The sequence below is a fragment of the Tasmannia lanceolata genome, unplaced genomic scaffold, assembly GCF_043159265.1.
Source record: "Tasmannia lanceolata isolate RefF3 unplaced genomic scaffold, GAP_Taslan_0.1 ptg000003l, whole genome shotgun sequence".
NCBI classification, from domain to species: Eukaryota; Viridiplantae; Streptophyta; class Magnoliopsida; order Canellales; family Winteraceae; genus Tasmannia; species Tasmannia lanceolata.
The window spans coordinates 55637299-55648404 of NW_027518680.1; positions in this window are offsets into that span (position 1 = coordinate 55637299).

Genomic DNA, 11106 nt, shown 5'->3' on the forward strand with positions numbered 1-11106 from the left:
TTTGAATTATATTTATTCATACATTAATTATCCCAAATTATGATGAATAATATAACAAATTAGATTTACAATTATGATGAATAATATAACAAATTAGATTTACAATTCAATTTTTCACAACACTCAACAGATTATTCCAAATTTCCCCAAATTATATCTATGCATGTAATGAAAACTCCTCATTAGTACACATGACAAAGAATAAACAACATACCATTAGAATACTATTACACCATGCTTACTGTGATGAAATTTTTTTAACAAGTGTGTGCAACAAATCTTTAAAACAACATTCAGCTGTGTCATTTCATATAATGAAAATCACTCAGTAAATGCATATGGTAGAAGAATAGCACAAACAAATCTAGTGTTAACACTAAAGTGCATAATAGGAATATTGACAAATATATTTGCAAGAATGGTATAATCCCTAGGGCAAAACAGACATCATAAATATCGAACTTAAATGAATTCAGGGCTACCCTCATATTTTTAACTATTACGTCACAACATCTTACCTTCTAATGTTTACGAATCTTACTAACGAATCAAGAGAGCAAAGCAAAAATTCAGCCATTCCATTGTCTTTTCATAGTTACACAAATGTCCTTTCAGATTTTATTTTATTTTTAAATCATTAGAATAATATAATGCTATTAAAGTCACCTACTGATCATCTAACCTGAGATTTTTCAGAATGAAAACAATCCAAAATCTAGGAACCGATTGAAGAATATCAAGGAATTGAGATCGGTTTTTATCAAGTAGCTGGAATACAAATCACAAGCACAAGGATTGAGAAATTCACACAGGGACTAATGTAATTATATTCGAGGAAAAAAGGAAATCCATCTTTCTTGGCAAAATAATGAGATAAGATATTCCTAATTTAATAATGGACATATAAGAACAAAATGAACCGTTAAACGAACCCAATTCAGTATTTACCTATAAAAAATGATCCAAAGATGATAAGCATGGACATATGGAATACAATAACACATGACTAAACTATTGATCCTTACACTTTCTTCAAGATACAATATATTCCTCCTAATCTTTTTTAGATACAATCAACATATGTTTAGAGATAGAGAAACAGAGTCATGGCTTCCATTTTTCAAATTAAGACATGTAAAGGATCATAACACCCCTCAGAAACAATTTTGCTCATATTTCAAATAATTCATGACTTATTCTGTCATACATATTTTTCCTAAAAAAAAAAACTCAAATGAAACTATATTAGACAGAGTATTATATAATACTTACACATGCAACTATAGAGGCCAATGAAATAAAGCTCTATATAAGCGTTAAGACCTTCCATAAATACATTTTTATTACCTCTAAAATCTCAGAAACATCAAATAATGGAATATCCTAAGTAAAATATCATGAGCAAAATTCATCTCTATTCTATTTAGTATTGCAATAGTTCAGGCTAACTGAATGATATCGTGCTCAAGAGGAATGAAATATGTATAGAGACAATGAATTGTACTTCAATCGGATAAGCTGACCCTATATCTCACAAAACAGGGGCTGAATCAGGGGTTTAACTGTGGCCAAACAAGGGCTGAATTGAAAAACTGGGCCTAAATCAGGGACTGAATTGTGGCCAAACAGGGGCTGAATTAAGGGTTGAATCGTGGCCATACAGGGGCTGAATTGTCAAGTAAAAATTAATGGGTCGAACTATTAACACAGAGCATGTACACATGACTGAACATCCAGTATGAAATCTTAGAATTCTAATTGGATGATTGAGCATGCTTACCCATTTTTCATTATTGGGTCCGAAAGAGGTAAAAAGCTTATGTTCTCTTCTCAGTATCTAAACCAAAACTTGTATGAACTCAAAGGAAATGCAGGGTAAGCTGGACCATGAATAACATGATTGAGGCAACAGACTAGCTTCAGAAAGTAAAATGGAATAACGATTACAATTTCTTCAGTGCTACTCTCAACAGCAGCTAGACACATTAGAATAAGTAACCTGGACCCAAAATGACTTTCCCTTTGAAAGATACTATGAATTATAAAAGGTTTATCACCCATTCCAGTCAAAACAGAACCATGAGCTACCAAAGGATCACCAAGAACATTATCAATTTTAAATCTGTAGAACTAGGAATTATGAGCTTACAAACCCAATATCATGAAAAAATATGAACATATCATGCAACCATTTTAACAAGTGATACCTCTCACATGCTGATATGATCCCGTGTCACATGAATAATAAGGATTGTTTTCCAAGAACAACATACCAACAAATGGCACTTCTTTCAAATTAACCATAACTTTTACCAATTGTATTCACCACAGATTTCAAAGAAATTATTTGATAAGTCTAAGCAATTGCAATAAAGAGTTTCAACTGACTTGCAAGCACTCCCAATTTCATTAAAAATATTCATTCCTAGTATCAAATACTACACCCATCCTATTAATTATACACAACTGAACCTATCGAACACAAAAAATTTAAACTTTATCCTCAAATCTAATACAAATCTCTCATAAAAAAAAACTTTCAAGAAGGTTTTATGTACATTATCAAATATAACAATTTAACTAACATGATGAATTATGCATATAACTAAAATTATACATCGCAACGGAACCATTACTAAATTTACACTAAATAACCTGATCATTCTAGAGCACTATGTTACACAATGATTCCAGCTATAATGATTTATGCAAGATATACCAATACAAGCCTATAGCTAAAGAACATAAGATTCATTTCATTTGACAATCATGGTGTATTGAGCATATGCCATTTGGGGGGTGTGCTATTAGACATTCATGCATCATTTTCCAATCAAAGGATGGTAACAATTGATTGATTCCATAAGAAAACCACCAACAGATATGTAGAAATGCCAAGCTAGTTTTATATGCCATTATGAAGACTTGGTTATAATTGACATTGTCCCGAAGAAACATAAAGAAGAAGGCTCTCTTAACAGTTAACAGATGGGATCAAGGGACTTGGACCAAAGAGTAAACCAACCTCTAGATGTTTAACAGAATAAAAAATAATAATGGGATGACATGAGAAACCCGAATAATATAAGATAGAAATAATTTGCAGGTCCCCATACCCCAAGATCAAGCATGACTTTCCTTCAACTCTTATATACCCTCTTAAAATACTAATCACACACAAAAGAGAAAAACATTACAAAGCTATCATCAAAACATGGTAGTGTATATGTCAAAAGACATTGTCACTGCCTTGTTTCGACAATTGCATTATACAATCTTCCTCTTCATAAAAGGCATAAAAGCATTACAACTTCAACCAGATCAAACACTGAAAGAGTAATTTTTTTAAAAAAACTGACTTTTGGGGTACACGACTACACACACTAACTAGCTTTGAGCATATTCTTTTGAAAGCACATAAGGACACATACACACAGATCTTCTTTCTTAAAAATCTAAAAGACAATTGACATGATGAAAATACATGAGGCACATGCACATATTCAATTGAAATAGATTATGTTAGATGTACTCCATACATGAAAATTACCTTTTCTTATAGAAAATAGGGATATAAGAGATATCATTTTTCATAAGGTAATATAGCTTTAAAAAAAAGATTACTATAGTCCTACTCTTCTTACGAATTTAAAACCTAAGACAAAATATCACTTGGAGAACAAAATCCAAATGATTATAGGAACTGACATGATCACATACACAAATAAAATAAAATAAAAAATGAACAAATTAAAGCTAATCAGAAAGATTCAACAACGATACTAACCTGAGAAGGCGATCAAAGCTGCAAATCCAGTTTCCTTCTTTTCTTCTTCTTGTCTGTATCGTTGATGCTATCAGCAATGGTAACCGAAGAAGCTTTTCTTCCTTTTCTCTTCTAATTTCCAGTCAAGCTTATAAAATAGCTTTGATTTGCACAAAGTATGAAAAGATTTGCACAAAAGAAGAGAATCGGCTGGGAAAATATAACCAAAATTTGATCAAATCTTGATCGTAATTAGCGATCGAAACAGGAAAAAGAAGAGTTGAGCTTTATCTTCTCAGAAACACAACAGATCCAAGATTTGTGAAACCGAAATGAAGAAAATAGTTCAAATCTAAGATTTGCACAGCAAAAATAATGTTGATCTAGGGTTTAGGGTTCGAACTCATGAGATTAGAGATGAGGTTATGGTGGATAAGATGATTGAAGAAGAAGAGATGAATAACTAGGGTTTGAAAGATGAAAAATTAAGGAATGAAAGAAGAAAGTTAGGGTTTAGACTAAAATCGAATGAAAACAGGTCAGAGATGACACAATAAGGAGAAAAATGGAAAGATTGTTGATATTAAGAAAAAATTCCGACCAGAACTCCGATGATTTCGCCGGAGAAGATGAGAATATGAGCTAGAGTTTGGCGGATTTTGGGGGATTTCTCCTCTCTCCCTCTTTCTCTACGATTTTTGTTAGGAAATGAGATTTTTTTCTAAACTAAGAGTTCTCTGCCTTTTATAAGAATGAGAGCATGCTGATATTAGCACTACCATTTTTATTGGCGCGCGGTTGCGTGAAATTTGATAAGCGCACGACACAATCGTGTCCTATTCGAATTATGGCAGGACTACTTCAGGATGATTCACCCCCCCTTTTCTGTATTTGCACCACGACATTATCTCAGCTCGTTCGCTAGGCAAATGCGCTCGGATTTCGACAAAATTTCGCAAGGACCTTGGTGGGACCCTAACCTGGCCTGGGATGAAATTTGGGATGCTAACTCATTGGTTTAATGAGGTTTTGCTCAAACATGGAGGGTTTGAGGGTTCGGTCAAAATGAGGTGTCTACATGATGGTGTTAAAGAATGTGAGCCTACTTGCCAAGCTATATTTGTTCCTACAGCATTGAACCCTAGTTCTATCTCATGATACCTGTCTGATATAGAAAACCTAAGTGGAACCAATTTTGCTAAGTGGAAAGATCATATCAACATTGTGTTAGGGTGTTTGGATCTTGACTATGTTCTAAGACATGACGAGCCACCAAAGCCTACGGCTGAAAGTGCGCTCTCGGTTAAGGCTCTTTATGACAAATGGGAAAGGTCCAATCGCATGTGCTTAATGATCATGAAGAGAACAATTTCTTCCTCCATTCGTGGTGGGATTCCTGATTCTGAGAAAGAAAGGTTCTAAAAAGGGCAAAAGGAAAGGAGTAGGGAACACGACCCAACATGGTCAGACTAGGGAAATGAAAAGCGGCATAAAGTGTAACTTTTGTCGCAAATTTGGGCACATAAAGCGTGAGTGCACCAAATATGAGGAATGACTGAAAAGGAAAGGGATTTCAAGGAAGACGGAAACTCAGGAAGGGGGAGCGAACCATTAAAGTAGGGAATGGAGTAGAGGCAGACGTAACGGCGATACGCACTTTTTGTCTGATTTTAGATAGTGGTTTATCTTAATTTTAGAGGATACATTTTATATACCTGCAATAAGTAGAAACCTTATCTCAGTTTCAAAACTTGATTCTTCTGGTTATCAATTCAAGTTCGGAAATAATGGTTTTTCTTTACTCTATGGTCCCGATGTGGTTGGTTCTGGCACCCTCATGGGTAATCTTTACATGATTAATCTAGATTACTCATTTTCTTATACTTTATTATCCCTGCATGTGAGTGATCAAGTTGGAATCCGTGGCAATAAATGGGGTTGGGTGAATGGGAGCTCTTCTAATTTGTGGCATAAGCAACTTGGCCATATTTCCATTGATCGAATGGAAAGACTAGTTAAAGATTGAGTTCTCCATTCGCTTGATTTCTCTGACTTCGGAATATGTACCTAGTGTTTAAAAGGAAAGCAAACTAAAATTTAAAGGAGCCACTAAGAGTACGGGTCTATTGGAAATCATTCACAGTGATATATGTGGACCTTTTTCAACTCTTCCTTTAGGCGGCAAAAGATATTTTATCACTTTCATAGACGATTTTTCTAGATTCGGCTATATTTATCTCATTAAAGAAAAATCAGAAGCGTCGGATACCTTTAAAATATACGTTTAAAATTTATAAAGCAGAACTTGAGTTACAACTCGACTTGAAAATTAAGGTAGTAAGTCTGATAGAGGGTGGGAGTATTATGGAAAACACTCTGACACAGGCCGAAGTCCAGGTGCATTCGCTCTCTACTTACAAGAGAACGGAATCGTCGCTCAGTACACAATGCCGGGTACACCCGAGCAGAACGGAGTGGCTGAGAGGTGGAACCGTACTCTTATGGACATGGTGAGAAGCATAATATACAACTCATCATTGCCTGAATTTTTGTGGGGAGAAGCCTTAAAGACAACGATGCATATCCTGAATCGTGTACCAAGTAAAGCCATGGCTAAGACTCCTTTTGAGTTATGGGTCGGTAAGAAGCCAAGGTTGGGATATTTGCATGTTTGGGGTTGTCTTGGAGAGATAAAGGTGTATAACCTACACCTAAGGAAATTAGATCCTAGGACCATCACTTGTCATTTTATTGGTTACCATGAAAGGTCTAAAGGTTATAGATTTTACTGTACGTCTTACACTACACGCATGATAGAGACCAAATATGCTGTATTTTTTTAGGACGGCAACCTCAGTGGGAGTACAGTGTTTAGATCCTCGGTTTTTGAGGAAGATCGCGGGATAAGTTGCCAATTGAAGAGGAAACCGTATTACCTGTGATACCGGTTGGTCCTTTAGGAGAGATTGCTAGATCACCTGACACTATTGATGAGCCATCCCACATTCCTGATGCTCCTCTGGCGATATCCATAGAGCAAGCTGTGTGTTGGTCATAAAGAGAAAAGAGGCCAGCTATCCCGAGTGACTACTTAATTTATTTTAATGAGTGCGATTTCGATGGAGAAATGTATGATGATCCCATTTCCTTTGATCAGGCCGTGAATAGTGAGAGATCATCTCAGTGGCTTAGTGCCATGAAGGATGAGTTGATCTCCATGGAAGATAACCATGTTTGGGAACTCACAGAGTTACCAATAGGAGTCAAGCATGTAGGCTATAAATGGGTCTTTAAGACCAAACATGACTCTAAAGGTGGGATAGAAAGATTCAAGGCTAGATTAGTCGCTAAAGGTTTCATTCAAAAGGAAGGAATAGACTACAAGAAGACTTTTTCTCATGTTTCAAAGAAAGACTCTTTGGGAGTTGTCATGGCCCTGGTAGCTCATTTCGATCTTGAGTTACATCAGATAGACGTGAAGACTGCTTTCTTAGATGGTATCTTGCTTGAAAAGGTCTATATGACTCAACCCAAAGGTGTAGGGGTTAAGGGCAAGAAACACCAAGTCTGTAGGCTTAAGAAGTCGATTTATGCATTAAAGCAGGCTTTAAGACAATGGTATGTAAAGTTTCATGAGATAGTTTCGAGTTTTGGGTTCAAAGAAAATGTTGTAGATCAATGCATCTATCTTAAGACTAGTGGGAGCAAGTTCATCTTCCTTGTGTTATATGTAGATGACATATTGCTTGCGAGTAGCAATTTGGGAATGCTGAACGAAACTAAGCAATTTCTCTCAAGAAATTTCGATATGAAAGATCTTGGTGAGGCATCCTATGTGATAGGAATCGAGATCCATCGAGACAGGACTTGAGGATTGTTGGAGCTGTCACATAAGGCATATATTGAGAAGGTCCTTAAGAGGTTCAGTATGGATAAGTGCTCCGCTAGTCCAGCCCCTATTGTTAAGGGTGATGTATAGTTGCAAGGTTCGAAGAACTTTTATGAGCGGGATGAGATGAAGGACATCCCATATACTTCGGCAGTTGGGAGCCTTATGTATGCTCAAGTCTGTACCCGCCCAGATATTACTTTTGTTGTTGGTATGCTTGGGAGATACCAAAGTGATCCAGGATTGGAACACTGGATTATGTGTTATTTGAGAGGAACCTCGGACTTTATGCTCACATATAAGAGGTCAGAAAGCCTTGAGGTTGTTGGCTATTCTAATTCTGACTTTTGTGGTTGTCGGGGTACTTAAAATTCTGCTTTAGTATGATCTGCAGAATGTCTTGTAGTGTGGAAGAATGTCGTAATATGAGCTATTGGTTGCTTCCACGTCAGCTGTGAATGTATAGTCGCAACATTCACCCTAAGCAAGTTGTGAATGCCACTTAAGAAATTTGATCCTTGTGTTGAGTCTAAAGATTTGCGCAGGCCAAGTGGGAGAATGTTGGGATAAAATCCTAACAGTTAATGACCTTTGCGAAATCAACGACTTAGATCATTAAAGTTCTAAAGAGGCTTATATTTGGTAAACAACCTAAAGCTTCTAGAAAGAGAGATAAGGATGATCTAATCTCTTTTAGCTTATCATAAAGAGTTTTAAACCAAAAAGGAAAGGGATTTTGGCAAAGAAAGAGGCGTGATGGAGAGTTTATTTCATTGCCAAAATCATCTATAAATAAGGCCTCTATGGTTGCTGCTTGCACACGGCTTTAAGAAAGTTTCTTCTCTAAGGAGGCCGGCCCCCATCACCGTTTTTCGTGGAGCAAGGAGAAACTGTAAAGAGGAGTTCGATTCATAACTTGTTCCTGAAATCGGCCACAAGATCCCAAGACAATGGCATCTGGTAAGTCTTCCTAACTATTAAGTTTCAAAAAACTAAAGGAAACTTCCAAAGGATGTTACACTCTAAGGTTCAATCACTAAAGATCAAAGCGTCTCGTAAATTCCGCATAAGGCCGAGACTTATAGCCTTGGCCAAAACCCACGGGAGGCCCGGGTTTATTACCAACACCTTCAGTTCTTCCGACCAAACCCTTCCAATCACCTCCATTAAACAACCTCTAGTTAGAACACGACAATTATCGAGGGAAGAACTGAAATCCAAACGAGACAAAGGACTTTGTTACTATTGTGATGATAAATACACTCCGGGACATGATTGTCGAAAAAGGTTATACCATCTGACCGCTCTCGATGATGACATTGAACTGGTTGAGGGCGATGGTATCAACAATGTTCAGGATGTCACTGAACAAGACACGTCAGGAGCCAAACCCGCAGATATCACTTTTATGCAATTGTGGGTCAACAAACTCCTAGTACCATCAGAGTTACTGGAACTTATGCTAATCACTCTATCCATGTGTTAATAGACAGTGGATCTACCCACAATTTCCTCAAAGAAAAAGTTGCTCAAGCGTTCAATTGGTCCATTCTTCCTACTTCTCCTTTCAAAGTTCTTATCGGCAATGGTGAATCTTTAATTTGTAACAAAAAATGTGTTCAGGTTCCACTGACTTTACAAAATCATGATTTTCAATTCGATTTTTTTATTCTTCCTATCAAAGGCGTTGATGGGATGCTAGGTGTTCAATGGTTGGCACAATTGGGACCAATTCTAACTAATTACAAGTCATCCACCATGGATTTCCGTTGGAATGACATCCCAATTACATTGGTCGGTGAATCTGGGCTGAATCCTTCTCCACTGAAAGTGAACCACTTCAAGGGCGTTTCCAAAACAGATTCAATAGCTTCTTGTTTTCAACTCATTTGTGTTGACAATATTGCTGAATCTTCACCCTTGGCTACAACCACCGATCCTCTATTGCCGACAGATTTACCAACAGCAGTGGCTCACCTATTACAACAATTCCTCCCTGTTTTTCAGTCTCCCACTGCCTTACCTCCTCCAAGAGCAGTTGACCATCAAATTCATCTAATACCAGGCTCCTCACCAGTCAATGTCAAGCCGTATCGATATCCGCATTTTCAAAAGAATGAAATTGAACGACTTGTGTAGGAAATGCTATACAATGGACTCATTGTCCCCAGCCATAGTCCATATTCATCACCAGTTCTGTCGGTAAAGAAAAAGGACAATACTTGGAGATTTTGTGTAGACTATCGTGCGTTGAATGCCATTACGATCCGGGACAGATTTCCTATTCGTACAATTGACGAATTACTGGATGAATTACATTGGGCCACGATATTTTCCAAACTCGATTTACGGTCAGGGTATCATCAGATTCGAATGAAGAAGGAAGATTGCCATAAAACTGCATTCCTGACACATGAAGGTCACTATGAATTCCTCGTCATGCCTTTTGGGCTTACAAATGCACCCTCCACTTTTCAGAGTGCTATGAACCTGATCTTTAAACCCTTTCTTCGTCAATTTGTCATCGTTTTCTTTGATGATATTCTGGTTTATAGCCGTTCGATGGAGGATCATCTTTCACATTTACACTCTGTTTTGGATTGCTTACAAACACACAAGTTGTTTGCTAAACTCACTAAGTGCAAATTTTGTCAAACCTAAATTGACTATTTGGGTCATTTAGTGTCTGTTGGGGGTGTCCAACCAGATCCAGACAAATCCAAGCAATACAAGTGTGGCCTCAACCCCTCAATTTGAAGCAGTTTAAAGGTTTCTTGGGACTGACAGGGTATTATCGCAGATTTTAAGGCATTATGCCACAGTTGCCTCCCCACTCACTAACTTGTTAAGAAAGGATGCTTTTCAATGGAATCCAGATGCTCAAGTTGCCTTTGATCACCTAAAAACTCTAATGACACAACTTCTATTCTCGCCCTTCCGGATTTTTCAAAAGATTTTGTTGTCGAAACTGATGCATCAAGCCTCGCAATTGGAGTAGTGTTAATGCAATATAAACACCCCATTGCATATTTTAGCAAGAAAATGTCACCAACAATGGCATTAGCCTCGGCTTATGTCAAAGAACTATTTGCTATAACTGAAGCAATCAAGAAATGGAGACAATACCTATCGCGTAGAAAATTTGTTATTCATACGGATCATCACAGCATGAAGAATTTAATGGCTCGGATAAGGAAAACGAGGCTGCAGATGCGTTCTCTCGAATGCCCAATGCCATATCCCAAGCTGAGAGATCGAATTATGCAGAATTACAAATTGCAGAATCCAACCCACTGTTTGACATCTCAAGTGAACTTCAATTAGAGAACACGACTGATGCAGAACTGCTGGCTATTCATGATGAGTTAAAACAGGGTATCGCATCCTCTGATTTCAGTGTCAAAAGTGGTCTACTGCAAACACCGGCTGTTCATTGGTTCTAATTCTCCTC